We start from the raw sequence: 23,177 nt of genomic DNA, 5'->3' as shown, positions 1-23,177 counted from the left end.
TCATGCAATTAACTTTTTACAGAGGGAGAATCGTACACGCAATTAAATCAAATGGATTGGATGTGACTCTCTTATTTCCGACATAAGAGCATCTCCAATGGCAGCCGGCAAATTTTCTCCCGCTTCCTTCCGCGGAGGACGACATCAAATGCCAGCGGCATACATTTTCACAACTCTAACCAACTGGAAGAAATTCGTGCAAACACTGACTGATTTCATATAAGCATGAAGGATTTCGTATAAAAAGGTGGATCTTCATCTAAACATGATGGATTTCATTACATTTACATGAACTAAGCGATGCAAATCTGGCCCTTGTGGTATAATTAATACTCCCACCATCTGTAAATACTTGTCCTACAAATGGATGTATCTAGACTTATTTTAGTATAGATACATCCAATTTATCCATTTTGAGAACAAATATTTCCGGACGGAGGGGATACCTAATCTAAATGGCCTCCCGCGGATCCCTTTGTCTTCCTCATGTCCGGCAGACACTTGTGGGGTCGACGAAGGTCCTCGGAAGAGAGGAAGCAGCACAGAAACCACCTGAATACGCTGTCGTCGCCTCGGCGGTGGCCTCCATCAGAGCAAAGTGATGGCAGCCTCCCATGTTCTACTTCTCCTAGATGATGGCGGCGGACACAGAGAAGCTGGCCACCGATTCGTCGCTCTCCATGTACCCGACTTCTGTCTCTACCTGTATGGAGCTGCTACAGTCACGGAAGGCGTGGCCACTACAGACACTGGTGACGCGGAACGACGTGGTAGCGACGATGCCCGTGCCGCCGTGCTCGCCGACGTGTCGGCGTGGGGCAACTCACCACTCCTTATCGAGATGAATTGGAGCGGCGAATTGCTGAACCACGCGACGGCTTGGGGCGGCAACTGGCTCCGTCAGGCCAAGCAAGGTTGGTGAAACACCGAGCAGCCTCGCTCGTATTCGGAGGGCTCGACGGGCCACCCAGTCGGGTAGGATGCTGGAGAATGGCTCCTCGGAAGCCATCGAAAGATTGGAGAAAATGATAAATGAGGAGATGAGGCAACGGCGGAGGGGTGCGATTCTTACTTGCTGTCTGTTTGGCCTCGTTTAAATAGAGGGCGGACGGTAGGACCTTGGCCGGTGTGTGGCCTCGTTTAAACTGAGGGCGGGCGGGAGGAGCTCGTCCAGCATTGTGTTTAATTCAGGCCCGCTCATGAACGGACGTGTGGCCGGAGTTGGTTTCTCGGTTTGCATGCGGGTTTAACGGAGGCGTTTGATAGAGGCGAGGAGGCGTGTTCAGCCAGGCGTGCAGCAGGCGACGCAGTACTATTTGATTTGACAGTGGGAGGTGCAGTTCCCGATACAGCTTTAATGCAGACGAGGGAGAGGGTAGCGGTACATGAAATGTTAAACAGCCAACAATGCATCATCCTTCAATTAGCAATGTGAATGCATGAGGGAAGTAATGGGAGGAGGACCGGGAAAAGAGGCAGCATGATGTGAATGCAACACCGTTTGCAGTCATATAAAGGCGCCCCTCCATTCCAATGCATCTACCACATCTTATGCACCTAAGCATTTGCCTAAGCACCTACACTAAGTGCATAAGTGCTCACTCCAGACCAATGGCGGTGATGCGCGCGAGTGGCCAGCGGTTGTGCCAGATGGTCCACGACGCTGGCCTACGGCATGGCGCCGAGGATCATCTCCAGGCGGTGTTGGCGACCGGTTGGTGGATGGCCGCTGTCGACACCAGCTACGACTCTCTGTTAGACCAGATTATCGTTGCCACCACCAACAAGTTCACCGTTGTCAAGAAGCTCGCGGACGACATGGACGTACTCCTCCAGCCCGCGTGCTCGGGCTCCTCATTACCTGCCACCCTAATCGGCCTCAATGACCGGAAACTCTTTCAACCACTTGTGGCCCTGCAACTGCCCGCCGACGCCATGAAGAATGTCCACCTGGAGGTCGTGCTCGCCGCGAGGCGCCTCGCCCTGCAAGAATTCGTCGACCTACACATCCACATGTATGAGAAAATTGTGTACATAGGTATCTACGAGGCCAGTGAGGAGGCTACGATGTTGGCCTTCCTCAACCGGCTGGAATCCTTGGATGCCTTTACTGAGAAGCACCTTGACCTCGCCACAAAAGCCGTCGCTCCTTAGCCGTTGGTCGGTGCCCCCGCGCACTTAGTTGACGATGAGGAGGTCCTACATTGATGGATGCATCTTCCTTCTTGCCTCCTGTAACCACCACTATGATCGCATCATCATGGACTTAATTATTATTGTGCTACTGCATTCTCGTTCTAGTATATGCATCATTGTAACTAGTACTCCATCCATCAATTTATAAGTTGTGCTTACCTTTTCCATCAACTTCGTGCAACACACGGGCATCTTGCTAGAAACACTAGAACATGTCGGACCGCATGTGACCAAATCGACGATGTGCCTACCTAGCTACTACCCTGCTTACCTAGCATTTCGAATCATTGTTTCTATCTACCGATCGTGCCAAGGAGCAGAACCAAATGTTACAATTTATACTAGTTTCTCTACCCCTACTCTAAAAGACTCAGTTGGTGATGGTGGTGTGTCTGCCATCCTTCGTTTCTGACCATTAGATCTGCATCCAATGGCTGTGACGTAAGTTGTGGCATTTTTGCAACAATAACCCACTTCTCTGCTCCAATTTGTAGAAAAACCCTTATTATCTTGAAAGCAACCACATCCCTCCCTCACCTCATCAAAACAGCCTGAGAAATATATTTTGAGTGAAAAGTAATATATCTTTAGTGGTATATATGTATATCAAAATAAGAGTGTTTTCTTTCAAGTTTGTGAACAAGTACTAGTACTATTCTACTAGTACATTGGATCTGTCGCAACGCACGGGCACATTGCTAGTAAAAGAAAAGGCATGCCGCGTTCGCGTCGCACCCTGATACGTCTCCAACGTATCTATAATTTTTGATAGCTCCATGCTATATTATCTACTATTTTGGACTATATTGGGCTTTATTTTCCACTTTTATATTATTTTTGGGACTAACCTATTAACCGGAGGCCCAGCCCAGAATTGTTGTTTTTTGCCTATTTCAGTGTTTCGGATAAACGAAATATCAAACGGAGTCCAAACGGAATAAAATCTTCGGAAACGTGATTTCTCACCGAACATGATCTAGGAGACTTGGATCCTACTGCAAGGGATCAAAGAGGTGGTCACGAGGGTGCGGGGCGCCCCCCCCCCCCAGGGCGCGCCCCCTGCCTCGTGGGCCCCTCGGTGCTCCACCGACGTACTCCTTCCTCCTATATATACACACGTACCCCCAAACGATCAGAACAGGAGCCAAAAACCTAATTCCACCGCCGCAACTTTCTGTATCCACGAGATCCCATCTTGGGGCCTGTTTGGAGCTCCGCCGGAAGAGGGCCGTCATCATGGAGGGCTTCTACATCATCCTAGCCCCTCCGATGAAGTGTGAGTAGTTTACCTTAGACCTTCGGGTCCATAGTTAGTAGCTAGATGGCATCTTCTCTCTCTTTGAATCTCAATACAAAGTTCTCCCCCTCTCTCGTCGAGATCTATTCGATGTAATCTTCTTTTTGCGGTATGTTTATTGAGACCGATGAATTGTGGGTTTATGATCAAGTCTATCTATGAATAATATTTGAATATTCTCTGTATTCTTTTATGCATGATTGGTTATCTTTGCAAGTCTCTTCGAATTATCCGTTTGGTTTGGCCAACTAGATTGGTAGTTCTTGCCATGGGAGAAGTTCTTAGCTTTGGGTTCGATCTTGCGATGTCCTTACCCAGTGACAGAAGGGGCAGCAAGGCACGTATGGTATCGTTGCCATCGAGGATAACAAGATTGGGTTTATTTCATATTGCATGAATTTATCTCTCTACATCATGTCATCTTGCTTAAGGCGTTACTCTGTTTTTAACTTAATACTCTAGATGCATGCTGGATAGCGGTCGATGAGTGGAGTAATAGTAGTAGATGTAGAATCGTTTCGATCTACTTGTCACGGACGTGATGCCTATATACATGATCATGCCTAGATATTCTCATAATTATGCTCAATTCTATCAATTGCTCAACAGTAATTTGTTCACCCACCGTAGAATACTTATGCTCTTGAGAGAAGCCACTAGTGAAACCTATGGCCCCCGGGTCTATTCTCATCGTATCAATCTCCATCACTTTTATATTGTTTTGCTATTTACTATACTTTTAATTTTTACTTTGCATCTTTATATCAAAAATACCAAAAATATTCTATCTATCAGATCTCACCCTCGTAAGTGACTGTGAAGGGCTTGACAACCCCTAATCGCGTTGGTTGTGAGTAGCTATCGCTTTGTGCAGGTACGAGGGACTTGAGCGTGGGCTCCTACTGGATTGATACATTGGTTTTCAAAAACTGAGGGAAATACTTACGCTACTCTGCTGCATCATCCCTTCCTCTTCGGGGAAAACCAACGCAAGCTCAAGACGTAGCAAGAAGGATTTCTGGCGTCGTTGTCGGGTAGTCTACGCGAAAAGTAAATATACCAAGTACCCATCACAATCCCTATCTCTCGCATTACATTATTTTCCATTTGCCTCTCGTTTTCCTCTCCCCCCCAATTCACCCTTGCCGTTTTATTCGCCCTCTCTCTCTATCCTCCCTCTCTATTTACCTTTTTTGTTTGCTTGTGTGTTAGTTTGTTTGCATGCTTGTCGTTATGTCTGAAACTGGGGAAGTTATCGCCAATTTGGGCGATAACAATATCATGGAAGATTCTGATACTCCTGCTAAAGAACCTACCATCTTTCATACAAAAAAATTCCGTGTTGGTAGTGGTAATATTATTGGAAAAGGAGTTATTCAAGATTTCTTTACTTGTGCCGGTGCTTTACCTTCTATGGGTAGTTCTATCCTTCACAGAACTAGTAGTCTTGCGGACGCTATTGCCATGCTTGTAGTTGAACTTGAAAGACAATTCATGCACATGCATCCTTCTATACAAAAGATTTTTCTGGAATTCTCTAATATTGAGCATTCTTCTGTTAAGCGTGTCGCTACTATATTTTTGGCTCATGAGTTTAGATTCATAATAAGAGAAGCCAAAAAAATCTCTGCACATTATAGGGTGGACGCTTGCCGTCCTCCCATAGACGCTATCCTCTTTGATCAAGAAGAAATAATGCGTTTTCAATCTCTAGACTATGTTGCTTTTAATGAAAATCTTAGAAGAAAGGTTCCTACCAATGTTTTAGTTGATAGAATTTCTGAACTTAATGATGATTTCGCTATTCGAAATAATGAACTAGGATATTCTCTTGAATATAGGCTCACGAAGTTCTGTCAAAAGAATGCTTATAATGATGAATTGGTTGTGCATTATAAAGGACCGAAGGAGGAACCTATACCTCCCAAGGTTGATCTTGGGGACTTTTGTCCCGTTAAATTTAGTCCTTTTGATTACTTTTGCTTTCCTCAAAGAAAACTTGCTGCCGAGCGTAGAGAATATGAAATGAGTTTCACCAACCTATCTTATTACTATGGCAATACCTAGATCTATTCTTGCTCGTTATGCCTAGCTAGGGGCGTTAAACGATAGCGCTTGCTGGGAGGCAACCCAATTTTATTTTTATTCCTTGATTTTTGCTCCTGTTTACTAATAAATAAATTATTTAGCCTCTGTTTTGGTTGTGTTTTTTGTGTTTAATTAGTTTTTGTGCCAAGTAGAATCGTTGGCAAGACTTGGGGAAAGTCTTGTTGAACTTGCTGTAAAAAACAGAAACTTTAGCGCTCACGACAACTGCTGTCATTTTTATTTGAAGAATGATATTTAGTTAATTCCTTTTGTAGATTATTAATAGATAAATTCCTCGTCCAGCATTTTATTTTAGAATTTTTGGGGTTCCAGATCTTGCGCTAGCTACAGATTACTACAGACTGTTCTGTTTTTGACAGATTCTGCTTTCCGTGTGTTGTTTGCTTATTTTGATGAATCTATGGCTAGTAAAATAGTTTATAATCCATAGAGAAGTTCGAATACAGTCGGTTTAACACCAATATAAATAAATAATGAGTTCATTACAGTACCTTGAAGTGGTCTTTTGTTTTCTTTCGCTAACGGAGCTCACGAGTTTTCTATTTTGAGTTTTGTGTTGTGAAGTTTTCAAGTTTTGGGTGAATTCTTTTGATGGATCATGGAACAAGGAGTGGCAAGAGCCTAAGCTTGGGCATGCCCATGGCACCCCCAAGATAATCCAAGGACACCAAAAATTCAAAGCTTGGGGATGCCCCCAGAAGGCATCCCATCTTTCGTCCACTTCCATCGGTAATTTACTTGGAGCTATATTTTTATTCACCAACATGATATGTGTTTTGCTTGGAGCGTCTTGTATTATTTGTGTCTTTGCTTGTTAGTATTCCACAATCATCCTTGCTGTACACACCTTTTGAGAGAGCCATACATGAATTGAAATTTGATAGAATACTCTATGTGCTTCACTTATATCTATTGAGCTAAGTAGTTTTGATCTATGTGCTTCACTTATATCCTTTGAGCTAGATAATTTTACTCTATGTGCTTCACTTATATCTTTTGAGAGTTATATTTTTGCTCTATGTGCTTCACTTAGATCTTTTAGAGCACGGTGGTGGATATGTTTTAAAGAAACTATTGATCTCTCAAGCTTCACTTAAATTAATTTGAGAGTCTCTTAATAGCATGGTAATTTGCCTAATAATAATATGCTTGGTATTCAAGATTTGTGAAACTCTCTTTTGAGTGTGTTGAATACTAAGAAAAGATTGAAGCATGATAATTGTTTTGAGTTATGGAGGTGATAATATTAATGTCATGCTAGTTGAGTAGTTGTGAATTTAAAAAATACTTGTGTTGAAGTTTGTGACTCCCGTAGCATGCACGTATGGTGAACCGTTATGTGATGAAGTCGGAGCATGATTTATTTATTGATTGTCTTCCTTATGAGTGGCAGTCGGGGACGAGCGATGGTCTTTTCCTACCAATCTATCCCCCAAGGAGCATGCACGTAATACTTTGCTTTGATAACTTCTAGATTTTTGCAATAAGTATATGAGTTATTTATGACTAATGTTGAGTCCATGGATTATACGCACTCTCACCCTTCCACCTTTTCTAGTCTTCCTAATACCGCACAACTTTCGCCGGTATCATACACCTACCATATACCTTCCTCAAAACAGCCACCATACCTACCTATTATGGCATTTCCATAGCCATTCCGACATATATTTCCATGCAACTTTCCACCATCTAGTTCATCATGACACACTTCATCATTGTCATATTGCGTATCCCGGCATACTGCCGGATGCATTCACATAGAGTCATATTTTGTTCTAAGTATCGAGTTGTAATTGTTGAGTTACAAGAAAAATAAAAGTGTGATGATCATCATTATTAGAGCATTGTCCTAGTGAGGAAAGAATGATGGAGACTATGATTCCCCCATAAGTCGGGATGAGACTCCGGACGAAAAAAAAGAGGCCATAAAAAAAGAGAAAAGGCCCCAAAAAATGATGAGAGAAAAAGAGAGAAGGGACAATGTTACTATCCGTTTACCACACTTGTGCTTCAAAGTAGCACCATGATCTTAATAGTAGAGAGTCTCTCATGTTATCACTTTCATATACTAGTGGGAATTTTTCATTATAGAACTTGGCTTGTATATTCCAATGATGGGCTTCCTCAAATTGCACTAGGTCTTCGTGAGCAAGCGAGTTTGATGCACACCCACTAGTTTCTTTTGTTGAGCTTTCATATACTTATAGCTCTAGTGCATCCGTTGCATGGCAATCCCTACTCACTCACATTGATATCTATTGATGGGCATCTCCATAGCCCGTTGATACGCCTAGTTGATGTGAGACTATCTTCTCCTTTTTTGTCTTCTCCACAACCACCATTCTATTCCACCTATAGTGCTATATCCATGGCTCACGCTCATGTATTGCGTGAAGATTGAAAAAGATTTGAAAAAGTTAGAGTATGAAACAATTGCTTAGCTTATCATCGGGGTTGTGCATGATTTAAATACTTTGTGTGGGGAAGATGGAGCATAGCCAGACTACATGATTTTGTAGGGATAACTTTCTTTGGCCATGTTATTTTGAGAAGACATAATTGCTTTGTTAGTATGCTTGAAGTATTATTATTTTCTATGTCAATATAAACTTTTATCTTGAATCTTTCTAATCTGAATATTCATACCACAATTAAGAAGATTTGCATTGAAATTATACCAAGTAGCACTCCGCATCAAAAATTCTCTTTTTATCATTTACCTACTCGAGGACGAGCAGGAATTAAGCTTGGGGATGCCTGATACGTCTCCAACGTATCTATAATTTTTTATTGCTCCATGCTATATTATCTACTGTTTTGGACTATATTGGGCTTTATTTTCCACTTTTATATTATTTTTGGGACTAACCTATTAACTTGAGGCCTAGCCCAGAATTGCTGTTTTTTTTTGCCTATTTTAGTGTCTCGGATAAACGAAATATCAAACGGAGTCCAAACGGAATAAAATCTTCGGAAACGTGATTTTCTCACCGAACGTGATCCAGGAGACTTGGACCCTAATGCAAGGGATCAAAGAGGTGGTCACGAGGGTGGGGGGCGCCCCCCCCTAGGGCGTGCCCCCTGCCTCGTGGGCCTCTCAGTGCTCCACCGACGTACTCCTTCCTCCTATATATACACACGTACCCCCAAACGATCAGAACAGGAGCCAAAAACCTAATTCCACCACCGCAACTTTCTGTATCCACGAGATCCCATCTTGGGGCCTGTTCCGGAGCTCTGCCGGAAGAGGGCCGTCATCACGGAGGGCTTCTACATCATCCTAGCCCCTCCGATGAAGTGTGAGTAGTTTACCTCAGACCTTCGGGTCCATAGTTAGTAGCTAGATGGCTTCTTCTCTCTCTTTGAATCTCAATACAAAGTTCTCCCCCTCTCTTGTGGAGAACTATTCGATGTAATCTTCTTTTTGCGGTGTGTTTGTTGAGATCAATGAATTGTGGGTTTATGATCAAGTCTATCTATGAATAATATTTGAATCTTCTCTGAATTCTTTTATGCATGATTAGTTATCTTTGCAAGTCTCTTTGAATTATCCGTTTGGTTTGGCCAACTAGATTGGTAGTTCTTGCCATGAGAGAAGTGCTTAGCTTTGGGTTCAATCTTGTGGTGTCCTTACCCAGTGACAGGAGGGGCAGCAAGGCACGTATGGTATCGTTGCCATCGAGGATAACAAGATGGGGTTTATTTCATATTTCATGAATTTATCTCTCTACATTATGTCATCTTGCTTAAGGCATTACTCTGTTTTTAACTTAATACTCTAGATGCATGCTGGATAGCGGTCGATGAGTGGAGTAATAGTAGTAGATGCAGAATCGTTTCAATCTACTTGTCATAGACGTGATGCCTATATACATGATCATGCCTAGATATTCTCATAATTATGCTCAAATCTATCAATTACTCAACAGTAATTTGTTCACCCACCGTAGAATACTTATGCTCTTGAGAGAAGCCACTAGTGAAACCTATGGCCCCCGGGTCTATTCTCATCATATCAATCTCCATCACTTTTATATTGTTTTGCTATTTACTATGCTTTTACTTTTTACTTTGCATCTTTATATCAAAAATACCAAAAATATTCTATCTATCAGATCTCACCCTCGTAAGTGACCGTGAAGGGCTTGACAACCCCTAATCGTGTTGGTTGCGAGTAGCTATCGCTTTGTGCAGGTACGAGGGACTTGAGTGTGGGCTCCTACTTGATTGATACCTTGGTTCTCAAAAACTGAGGGAAATACTTACGCTACTCTACTGCATCATCCCTTCCTCTTCGGGGAAAACCAATGCAAGCTCAATACGTAGCACACCCCCACACGCCAGGGAATCAGGTGTATTCCACAGCCCGTCCGGCACACCACCTAGCTAGGGAAGGCATGTTTCCTAGCATTTTCACTTTCATGTGGGACCGCAGTTGAGCAAACGGACTATTGGAAAACCGCACCCCGCCCGCCGCATTGGAAAACAGAAACGAGGAGGGGAGGATCTAGCTATAGCATGGAAGCCAAGAAATTTTGTGTCAGGTGGCACTCGCTGATAGAGTAGGAGCACTCAGTGCTACTACTCCTACTAGTATGAAGTTTGTACTACAACTAGTACTACCACTAAACAACTACTAGGTACGTGCACGGCATAGCATTGTAGGAACAAAAAACGGGAAGATCTTGTTTTGGGTGATTTTTTTCAGTCAATGTGGTACTCCACTAAATATGATGTGGGGGGCACCCATGAAGCTTATGTAGCTTGGTTGCATGGCTAGGAAGGGCTAGAGAAAAATAAATAGATAATGTGTTTAGAGTGCACTCCACTAAATAGATATACTTCAGATCCATTGCAATGCACGGGCCGGCACATTGGTAGTTGTAAGAAAAAAATTCTGGGTTTGGCACGAGTTCGTACTACAGGAGCACCACAAGGCCTCCCGGCTCCCGTGGGAGTTATATTTCCCTCTCGGGGCCCACGAGACCAAGCTTCAGTGACTTATTGCACCGGCCTATGAGTCAATGACATGTGGACCTTAAATGCGGCTGGTCCATATGTCATTCTCATGGTGGTGGCGTAGTCCGCGACTCACTCGTTCGACATGAACTGGCCGGTGGTGGCCCTGGCCATTGCGAGGGTGCCACAGCTGGGCGTCAAGGCGTTACAAGGCATAGATGGCCACACCAGTGGGTACTACCTATAGTACAATAGTACTCTAGCTGACGAGTGATGCCCGAGATGAAATATATCATAGCCGCTAGATGAAAATTCGATGGTGCGGTAGTGCGGATCGGAGCACGGGAGCGGAGCAGGCAAACTGCGTCCAATCGGGTGTGGCTGTGGTAGAAAATTGATGGTCACCGCAGTTCAACTGGCCCGCATGTCATGCACACAAAGGAAGAGGGGCGGTGGGGCTGAGAGGGATGAGGCGCACGTCAGGAGACGTTGTGCCGTGGGTTAGAGCGGCGTCGTGGGAATCGTGTGTGGCAGTGGTAGAAACGTGATGGTCGTCGTGGTTCAACTTCCATGTACAAGCTGTCATGTTTGCTGACACATGCATTGCATACCGCTCACTGCAAGGAGCTGTAGTAGAGAAAACTTGTTCCAAAGATAACATTTTTCCGATAAAGTTATAGAGATATCATTAGTTTTAACACACGGAATTACTCCTGCAAGGGTCAATCACAACATGTGTTTTGTAAAAAAATGCATCTTGATGTTCCCTGCAATGCACGGGCAGGTTGCTAGTTATAAAAGAAGCCCACACGGGCATCTTGCCGCAGGGTGTGCCACCGACCCAAACTCAAAAAAAAATCTGACGCTTAGGTGCACCAGGTGTCGTGCCACGCTACAAAATTAAAAAACAGCTCCAATTTTTCAAAACATGTTATCTTCAAACCAGCCACACCCGTCCCTCACCTCATCAAAATAGCCCGAGGAATATATGTTGAGTGAAGCATGATTTATTTTTACTGATATATGTATATCAAAACTAAAGTGTTTATATTTCAAACTCGTGAACAAGTATTATTCTACTACTTTGGAACCATTGCAACGCACGGGCCGGCACATTGGTAGTAGTAGTCTCTATCTCTACTCTTATAAAAACAGATTTGTCGATGATGGTGTGCCTGCCATCATGCAATATAGGTCGTCCGATTTATATCTGACAGATAGGAAGGAAACTATGGCAATTTTTCAAAAAGATACCCACATCCCTCTCCACATTTGCAAATAAGGTCTTCCCTCGTTCATCATCTTCTCCCACAAGATAAACTACTCATACAAATGCATCTTTATGTTCCATGCAACGCACGGGCATCTTGCTAGTATACTACTCCTATAAAAACAGAGCTGGTGATGATGGTGTGCCTACCATCCTGCAATATAGGTCGTCTAATTTATATCTGAAGGATAGGAAGGAAACAATGGCAATTTTGCAAAAAGATACCCACACCCCTCTCCACATTTGCAAATAAGGCCTTCCCTCGTGCATCCATTTCTCCCACAAGATAAGCTACTCATAAAAATGCATCTTGATGTTCCTTGCAACGCACGGGCATCTTGCTAGTCTACTACTCTTATAAAAAATAGAGCTGGTGATGATGGTGTGCCTGCAATCCTGCAATATAGTCCGTCCGATTTATATCTAACGGATAGGAAGAAAACTATGGCAATTTTGTAAAAAGTTACCCACACCCCTCTCCGCATTTGCAAATAAGGCCTTCCCTCGTTCATCCTCTTCTCTCACAAGATAAACTACTCATCTCTACTTCTTTTAAAAAATAGAGTTGTTGATGATGGTGTGCCTACCATCCTGCAATATAGGTCGTCCTATTTATATCTGACAGAGGAAGGAAACTATGGCAATTTTGCAAGAAGATACCCACACCCCTCTCCACATTTGCAAATAAGGCCTTCCCTCGTTCATCCATTTCTCCCACAAGATAAGCTACTCATACAAATGCATCTTGATGTTTCGTGCAACGCACGGGCATCTTGCTAGTCTACTACTCTTATAAAACACAGAGCTGGTGATGGTGGTGTGCCTGCAATCCTGCAATATAGTCCGTCCGATTTATATCTGACGGATAGGAATAAAACTATGGCAATTTTGTAAAAAGTTACCCACACCCCTCCCCACATTTGCAAATAAGGCCTTCCCTTGTTCATCCTCTTCTCTCACAAGATAAACTACTCATCTCTACTTCATTTAAAAAATAGAGTTGTTGATGATGGTGTGCATGCCATCCTGCAATATAGGTCGTCCTATTTATATCTGACGGAGGAAGGAAACTATGGCAATTTTGCAAAAAGATACCCACACCCCTCTCCACATTTGCAAATACGGCCCTCCCTCATTCATCCTTTTCTCCCATAAGATAAACTACTCATACAAATGCATCCTGATGTTCCGTGCAACGCACGGGCATCTTGCTAGTTTACTACTCTTATAAAAAACAGAGTTGGTGATGATGGTGTGCCTACCATCCTGCAATATTGATTTATATGTGACGGGTAGGAAGAAAAATATGGCAATTTTGCAAAAATATACCCACACCCCTCTCCACATTTGCAAATAAGGCCTTCCCTCATAAATCCTTTTCTCTCATAAGATAAATTACTCATACAAATGCATCTTGATGTTACATGCAACGCACGAGGATGTTTCCTTGGGGGTCTCTCCAGTGCGGCGTGGCTGTAGTTGCAAGTTGACGCCCCTTGACATGCCGACATTGAGGGGCACACAGATTTTGTCCGATGAGTGGGTAATTGATGAGTTTGATCACGTAGTAAATGCATTCTAAAGACTACTTCTGTGTCCATTTCATAATTCTCCCGCTGCCCACTGTTTCACAGGTTAGGCTTGGTGCTAGTGGAGATTGGCTTTCATATGTACGGGAGGGTACCAACATCAATTTGCACAACATTTACAACGGTGACACCATTCCCGTAGAAACTTTGTCCAACATTGGGATCAGCCATGCAACGGGCCACCGCCTGAATTGGTACGATGGAACCACGATGAGATTGAAGAAGATAGCAATCATGGAAGCCCCGATAAGGTTGTCCGCCAACCAAAATTACACTCTCATTGTGGTGTTCGACATCGCGGTTGCTTTCACAAAACCTGCACATGGTGGTCAAAGGTGGACCAAGCTGTCTGCGGCTAATTTGTTGTCGTACGAGTACAAAAACGTTGTGTTCCTTTCTAACCGCATCTTCGCAGTGACAAACCAGGGGACTTGTTTCGTATGGGACACATCCTACGGTATACTCCCTCTCTTTAGTTTATTTATTTTTGAATTTTTTGTTTTATAAGTTTCAAATTCAAATTTAGAGCTCCCCATCGCATGTTGAGATTAGAATGTCCATTAAATCGTTGCGTGCATGTACTAGTAAGAAACAAATCTCGAGTTTGGCATGAGTTCATACAGCAGTAGCACCACAAGGCCTGGCGCAGGAGTTACATTTCCCTCTCGGGGCCCTCGGGACTAACCTTCTGCGCCTTTCTATACTTGCCTTTGAGTCAATAACATGTGGACCCGATAGGTGGCTAGTCCACATGTAAGGCTCCCGAAGGCAGATGGGCAGTGGGGCCGGGAGGGGTGAGCCGCAGGTCGGGGTGGGTGGTGTCATGGGTTCGAGCGGCATCGTGGGAATCACATGTGGTTGTGGTACAAACTTGATGCTCGCCGCATTTCCGGTGGCCCACATGTCATGCACACAAAGGCAGAGGGGCGGTGCGGGCGAGAGGGGTGAGGTGCACATCAGGAAACGTGGTGCCGTGGATTGGAGCGGCGTCGTGGGAATCGTGAGTGGCAGTGGATGAAACGTGATGGTCACCGTAGTTGAACTTCCATGGACAAGCTGTCATCTCTACGGACACATGCATTGCATATCGATCACTAGAAGGAGTAGTAGAGAAAGCTAGGCGGATAAATAGTTCCGTATAGTCAAGCGGACCTATGCTACTACTTGTTCCAAAGACATGCACACCATCGAAATAGTCCATCTATATCAATATATACACAGAGAGGAAATATTTTTTTATGAGAGGAAATAGTTCATCCATCCATAATGCCCTGCTGATGGTGCAGCTTCTTCTTCTTCTTCTTCTCCTTCTTCTTCTTCTTCTTCTTCTTCTTCTTCTTCTTCTTCTTCTTCTTCTTCTTCTTCTTCTTCTTCTTCTTGTTCTCATTTTATGTGGGAGACGGCTTTGCAACAAGCTCTATGGACCTTGTAGCTATCTCGGAACTCACACGGGCAACAAGGGCAGCATATTTTATCCGCTCGTACGTCAAGGGATAATGCTCCCATCTAGATTACCTTAATGCCAGCGTCTTGTCACCCTTGAAGATTTGTTTCGAGCATAAAATTTGCTACATCGAATAGGGATGGTGTCGGCTTATCACAATCTTCTACAGGAATTTTTATATTGGCTTGTACGTCAACGATGCTTTTCAAATCAAGGTTGTACGGCTGCAACTTATGTTTGTCCCCTGTGATGGCTACCCCACAAAAGTATATATCCTCCCAAGACAAGAAACCGTGGATCTCACCTGGTATGGAGGGCGCGTGTATGATGTGGTACACCAAAACATCATCTTTGAGGCACAACTGAAGGACGGCGGCGCGTTGGATGTTCCCAGTGGCACGCTCCGTGTACGCTGCGTCGAGACCGATGACCTTCATCTCCACCTTTTAGGGAGTTGGATACATTGTTGATCCACTTCCGAACAACCCTTGGGTGGTCGGTTACGGTGGCAACTATGCTCAACGAGCCCTTGACGAGGACATGTTGGACGCTAAAAACCTACATCTCGATCTCCTTCGCCATTTGGAACCGCAAGACCGGAGGGCTATGGTTTGGAGAATTAGGATTAGATGGCTAGTCTAACTGAAGAAGATGATTATTTAAAGGGGCTTCGGAATTACTCCAGGACTATGTGAAGAGGTTAAAACAATGTGAATGCAGTGTGGTTTGGATGCAAGTGAAGATGAAGGCGAGGTGAAGAAGCCGAGGAAAATCGGTTCCTGATGGAGAAGTAAATGGGAGAAGTGACCTGCAGGCAGTTGATTAGACGGCTAGGTAGACTAAACGAAAATGCTATGCGGGTAGACTGAGGAGTGGTACATGTATATGTACGTGCCCATCCTTCTAGCACTACATGTGCCACTGGCTAGTTGAGGTCACTCTTTCGAATCACCGTGGTGAGACATTTTATGATTCCTTTTTATTTATGCACCTCTCCTGACAGGTGGTACCTATGCAAACGGATATAAAAAATGTGTAGTGGCAGGTTCGGATGGATATTGCCGTGTGCTTGGGAGACACAACATTTTCTGGTTAAGGAATATGTGGTTATCCTCAAAAAAGAAAAAGCCTTCTTCGCGCATGACGAGAATTTGGTTCTGCTCGCAATATGGATGATACCTGAAGGATGAAGTGAACCTAGAGGCATGCTAGCACGGGAGACCTATTTCCGCTATACAGTACTACTCATGTTCCTACTACTACTATGGTACACTTGATGGTCAAAATATTATTCATCCGGTCCTCATAGTTAAGTGACAAGACCCTGCGCCCGAGGTGATGATACGTCTCCAACGTATCTATAATTTTTGATTGCTCCATGCTATATTATCTAATGTTTCGGACATTATTGGGCTTTATTATCCACTTTTGTATTATTTTTGGGACTAAACTATTAACCGGAGGCCCAACCCAGAATTGTTGTTTTTTGCCTGTTTTAGGGTTTCAAAGAAAAGGAATAGCAAACGGAGTCCAAACGGAATGAAACCTTCGGGAACGTGATTTTCTCAACGAACAAGACCCAGGAGACTTGGACCCTACGTCAAGACACACAAGAGGAGGCCATGAGGTAGGGGGCGCGCCTACCCCCCCCCCCCCAAGGCGCACCCTCCACCCTCGTGGGCCCCCTGTTGCTCCACCGACATACTCCTTCCTCCTATATATACCTGCATACCCTCAAACAATCAGATACAAAGCCAAAACCCTAATTCCACCGCCGCAACTTTCTGGATCCATGAGATCCCATCTTGGGGCCTGTTCCGGAGCTCCGCCGGAGGGGGCATCGATCACGGAGGGCTTCTACATCAACACCATAGCCCCTCCGATGAAGTGTGAGTAGTTCACCTCAGACCTACGGGTCCATAGTTAGTAGCTAGATGGCTTCTTCTCTATTTTTGGATCTCAATACAATGTTCTCCCCCTCTCTTGTGGAGAACTATTCGATGTAATCTTCTTTTTGTGGTGTGTTTGTTGAGACCGATGAATTGTGGGTTTATGATCAAGTCTATCTATGAACAATATTTGAATCTTCTCTAAATTCTTTTATGTGTGATTGGTTATCTTTGCAAGTCTCTTTGAATTATCAGTTTGATTTGGCCTACTAGATTGATCTTTATTGCAATGGGAGAAGTGCTTAGCTTTGGATTCAATTTTGCGGTGTCCTTTCCCAGTGACAGTAGGGGCAGCAAGGCACGTATTGTATTGTTGCCATCGAGGATAACAAGATGGGGTTTTCATCATATTGCATGAGTTTATCCCTCTACATCATGTCATCTTGCTTAAGGTGTTACTCTGTTTTCATTAACTTAATACTCTAGATGCATGCTGGATAGCGGTCGATGAGTGGAGTAATAGTAGTAGATGCAGGCAGGAGTCGGTCTAGTTGTCTCGGACGTGATGCCTATATACATGATCATGCCTAGATATTCTCATAATTATGCTCAATTCTGTCAATTGCTCAACAGTAATTTGTAAAGATAACCAATGGCCCCGTAGAATACTTATGCTCTCGAGAGAAGCCACTAGTGAAACCTATGGCCCCCGAGTCTATCTTCGTCATATTAATCTCCTACTACTTAGTTATTTCATTTGCTTTTTTACTTTCCTTTTATTTTACTTTGCATCTTTATCACAAAAATACCAAAAATATTATCTTATCATATCTATAAGATCTCACTCTCGTAAGTGGCCGTGTAGGGATTGACAACCCCTTATCGCATTGGTTGCAAGGATTTATTTGTTTTGTGCAGGTGCGAGGGACTCACGCGTAGCCTCCCACTGGATTGATACCTTGGTTCTCAAAAACTGAGGGAAATACTTACGCTACTTTGCTGCATCATCCCTTCCTCTTCGGGGAAAACCAACGCAGTGCTCAAGAGGTAGCAAGAAGGATTTCTGGCACCGTTGCCGGGGAGGTCTACGCAAAATTCAATATACCAAGTACCCATCACATATCCTTATCTCCCGCATTACATTATTTGCCATTTGCCTCTCGTTTTCCTCTCCCCCACTTTACCCTTGCCGTTTTATTCGCCCTCTCTCTCTCTATCCTCCCTCTCTTTCTCTATTTGCCTCTTTTTGCCTGCTTGCTTTTTGTTCGCTTTTGTGTTAGTTCGTTTGCTTGTCGTTATGGCTAGTCCCTTATCTTCAACGTTGTCCCATGAGTTCGAAATATTTCACTTCGAACAAAGGCTAGGAGAAAACTTACAAGATGCATGGTTGAGAATAATGGAGTCTTATCGTAATTGTACCTCTGAAATAAACCTGAGAATTTTGCTTCGCAATTTTTATGTTGGATTAAATATGTCTCATACACAACTCTTGGATTGGGTTGCCAAAGGCAATTTTATTGAAATCGATCCCCATATTGTGCTTGAAATTATAGAAGGTATAGTGGGAACACTACATCAACAAAAGGGACCTCATCCTACTTAGAAAGAGACGCAAGTTTTTGAAAAAAATTGTGAAGTTACTAAAATTTTACAGAAGTATCTTGAACCTCTTAAGAACATTAGTGGAAATATTCACCGCATGAATATGTTTATTACCCTTTGTAATAAGCGGTTGTATTCATTAGATCTAAAAATTTCAGAGTATGAAGGGAAACGTAAAAAACCTCCCGGATTCGAGCTAGATTCCGCTAAAAAGTTGAAAACCAAAGATGGCAATACCTAGATCTATCATTGCTTGTTATGCCTAGGTAGGGGCGTTAAACAATAGCGCTTGTTGGGAGGCAACCCAGTTTTATTTTTATTCCTTGCTTTTTGCTCCTGTTTAGTAATAAATAATTTATATAGCCTCTATTTTGGTTGTGTTTTTTTCTGTTTAATTAGTGTTTGTGCCAAGTAGAACCGTTGGGAAGACTTGGGGAAAGTCTTGTTACACTTGCTGTAAAAAACAGAAACTTTAGCGCTTACGAGAACTGCTGCCATTTTTATTTGGAAAGTGATATTTAGTTAATTCTTTTTGCAGATGATTAATAGATAAATTCCTCACGTCCAGAAATTTATTTTAGAATTGTTGTAGTTCCAGATCTTGCGCTAGCTACAGATTACTACAGACTGTTCTGTTTTTGACAGATTCTGTTTTTCGTGTGTTGTTTGCTTATTTTGATGAATCTATGGCTAGTAAAATAGTTTATAAACCATAGAGAAGTTGGAATACAGTAGGTTTAACACCAATATAAATAAATAATGAGTTCATTACAGTACCTTGAAGTGGTATTTTGTTTTCTTTCGCTAACGGAGCTTGCGAGATTTTCTACTTTGAGTTTTGTGTTGTGAAGTTTTCAAGTTTTGGGTAAAGATTTGATGGATTATGGAACAAGAAGTGGCAAGAGCCTAAGCTTGGGGATGCCCATGGCACCCCCAAGATAATCTAAGGACACCTAAAAGCCAAAGCTTGGGGATGCCCCGGAAGGCATCCCCTCTTTTCGTCTACTTCTATCGGTAACTTTACTTGGAGCTATATTTTTATTCGCCACATGATATGTGTTTTGCTTGGAGCGTCTTGTATGATTTGAGTCTTTACTTTTTAGTTTACCACAATCATCCTTGCAGTACACACCTTTTGAGAGAGCCATACATTATTTGGAATTTGTTAGAATACTCTACGTGCTTCGCTTATATCTTTTGAGTTATATAGTTTTGCTCTAGTACTTCACTTATATCTTTTAGAGCAAGGTGGTGGATTTGTTTTATAGAAACTATTGATCTCTCATGCTTAACTTAGATTATTTTTAGAGTCTTAAATAGCATGGTAATTTTCTTAAAATCCTAATATGCTAGGTATTCAAGATTAGTAAAATTTTCTTATGAGTGTTTTGAATACTAAGAGAAGTTTGATGTTTGATGATTGTTTTGGGATATGGAGGTAATAATATCAAAGTCGTGCTAGTTGAGTAGTTGTGAAATTGAGAAATGCTTGTGTTGAAGTTTGCAAATCCCGTAGCATGCACGTATGGCAAACGTTATGTAACAAATTTGAAACATGAGGTGTTATTTGATTGTCCTCCTTATGAGTGGCGGTCGGGGATGAGCGATGGTGTTTTCCTACCAATCTATCCCCCTAGGAGCATGCGCGTAGTGCCGAGGTTTTTGATGACTTGTAGATTTTTGCAATAAGTATGTGAGTTTTTATGACTAATGTTGAGTCCATGGATTATACGCACTCTCACCCTTCCATCCTTGCTAGCCTCTTCGGTACCGTGCATTGCCCTTTGTCACATTGAGAGTTGGCGCAAACTTCGCCGGTGCATCCAAACCCCGTGATATGATACGCTCTTTCACACATAAACCTCCTTATATCTTCCTCAAAACAGCCACCATACCTACCTATTATGGCATTTCCATAGCCATTCCGAGATATATTGCCATGCAACTTTCCACCATTCCGTTTATCATGACACATTCATTATTGTCATATTGCTTAGCATGATCATCTAGTTGACATAGTATTTGTGGCAAAGCCACCATTCATAATTATTTCATACATGTCACTCTTGGTTCATTGCATATCCCGGTACACTGTCGGAGGCATTCATATAGAGTCATAGTTTGTTCTAGTATCGAGTTGTAATCATTGAGTTGTAAATAAATAGAAGTGTGATGATCATCATTTTCTAGAGCATTGTCCCAAGTAAGAAATTACAAAAAAAGAAATGCCATAAAAAAGGCCCAAAAAAGGGAATAGAAAGGCCATAAAAAAGAGAAGGCCCAAAAAAATGAGAGAAAAAGAGAGAAGGGACAATGTTACTATCCTTTGCCACACTTGTGCTTCAAAGTAGCACCATAATCTTCATTATAGAACTTGGCTTGTATATTCCAACAATGGGCCTCCTCAGGTGCCCTAGGTCTTCGTGAGCAAGCAAATTGGATGCACACACACTTAGTTTCTTTTGTTGAGCTTTCATACATTTATAGGTCTAGTGCATCTGTTGCATGGCAATCCCTACTCCTTGCATTAACATCAATCCGTGGGCATCTCCATAGCCCATTGATTAGCCTCGTTGATGTGAGACTTTCTCCTTTTTTGTCTTCTCCACATAACCCCCCTCATTATATTCTATTCCACCCATAGTGCTATGTCCATGGCTCGCGCTCATATATTGTGTGAAAGTTTATAGGTTTGAGATTACTAAAGTATGAAACAATTGCTTGGCTTGTCATCGGGGTTGTGCATGATGAGAGCATTCTTGTGTGACAAAAATGGAGCATGACTAAACTATATGATTTTGTAGGGATGAACTTTCTTTGGCCATGTTATTTTGAGAAGACATAATTGCTTTGTTAGTATGCTTCAAGTATTATTATTTTTATGTCAATATAAACTTTTTTCTTGAATCTTTCGGATCTGAATATTCAAACCACAATTAAGAAGAATTACATTAAAATTATGCCAAGTAGCACTCTGCATCAAAAATTCTATTTTTTATCATTTACCTACTCGAGGACGAGCAGGAATTAAGCTTGGGGATGCTTGATACGTCTCCAACGTATCTATAATTTTTGATTGCTCCATGCTATATTATCTACTATTTTGGACATTATTGGGCTGTATTATCCACTTTTATATTATTTTTGGGACTAACCTATTAATTGGAGGCCCAGCCCAGAATTGTTGTTTTTTTGCCTGTTTTAGGGTTTCAAAGAAAAGGAATATCAAACAGAGTCCAAACGAAATGAAACCTTCAGGAACGTGATTTTCTCGACGAACAAGACCCAGGAGACTTGGACCCTACGTCAAGACACAAAAGAGGAGGCCACGAGGTAGGGGGCACGCCTACCCCCTCCCCCTCCCAGGCGCGCCCTCCACCCTCATGGGCCCCCTGTTGCTCCACTGATGTACTCCTTCCTCCTATATATGCCTGCGTACCCCCAAACGATCAGATACAGAGCCAAAACCCTAAGTCCACCGCCGCAACTTTCTGTATCCATGAGATCCCATCTTGGGGCCTGTTCCGGAGCTCCGCCGGAGGGGGCATCGATCACGGAGGGCTTCTACATCAACACCATAGCCCCTCCGATGAAGTGTGAGTAGTTCACCTCAGACCTACGGGTCCATAGTTAGTAGCTAGATGGCTTCTTCTCTCTTTTTGGATCTCAATACAATGTTCTCCCCCTCTCTTGTGGAGAACTATTCGATGTAATCTTCTTTTTGCGGTGTGTTTGTTGAGACTGATGAATTGTGGGTTTATGATCAAGTCTATCTATGAACAATATTTGAATATTCTCTGAATTCTTTTATGTATGATTGGTTATCTTTGCAAGTCTCTTCGAATTATTAGTTTGGTTTGTCCTACTAGATTGATCTTTCTTGCAATGGGAGAAGTGCTTAACTTTGGGTTCAATCTTGCCGTGTCCTTTCCCAGTGACAGGAGGGGCAGCAAGGCACATATTGTATTGTTGCCATCGAGGATAAAAAGATGGGGTTTTCATAATATTGCATGAGTTTATCCCTCTACATCATGTCATCTTGCTTAAGGCGTTACTCTGTTTTCATTAACTTAATACTCTAGATGCACGCTGGATAGCGGTCGATGAGTGGAGTAATAGTAGTAGATGCAGGCAGGAGTCAGTCTACTTGTCTCAGACGTGATGCCTATATACATGATCATGCCTAGATATTCTCATAATTATGCTCAATTCTGTCAATTGCTCAACATTAATTTGTTCACCCACCGTAGAATACTTATGCTCTCGAGAGAAGTCACTAGTGAAACCTATGGCCCCCGGGTCTATCTTCATCATATTAATCTCCTACTACTTAGTTATTTCCTTTGCTTTTTACTTTACTTTTATTTTACTTTGCATCTTTATCACAAAAAAACCAAAAATATTATCTTATCATATCTATCATATCTCACTCTTGTAAGTGGCCGTGTAGGGATTGACAACCCCTTATTGCGTTGGTTGTGAGGATTTATTTGTTATGTGCAGGTGCGAGGGACTCACGCATAGCCTCCTACTGGATTGATACCTTGGTTCTCAAAAACTGAGGGAAATACTTACGCTACTTTGTTGCATCATCCCTTCCTCTTCGGGGAAAACCAACGTAGTGCTCAAGAGGTAGTAGGTGACACCAGTCCAGACGGCATGTTTGGGTTACCAAAGTCAGCCTCACCTTGTGCACGTGTAGTGACTGTCACTGCCGCTGTATAGCATGCCTCGCCTCATCTGCCTCTCCCCTAGCACCACTCCATCTCCATCTCCATCTCGCTAGAGATCATGAGGTCACTCTTCATCATCTCACTGT

Source organism: Triticum aestivum, chromosome 7A (genome assembly GCF_018294505.1).
Source record: "Triticum aestivum cultivar Chinese Spring chromosome 7A, IWGSC CS RefSeq v2.1, whole genome shotgun sequence".
NCBI lineage: Eukaryota > Viridiplantae > Streptophyta > Magnoliopsida > Poales > Poaceae > Triticum > Triticum aestivum.
The sequence above is the reverse complement of the archived record's forward strand: the minus strand, read 5'-3'. Positions refer to the sequence as shown.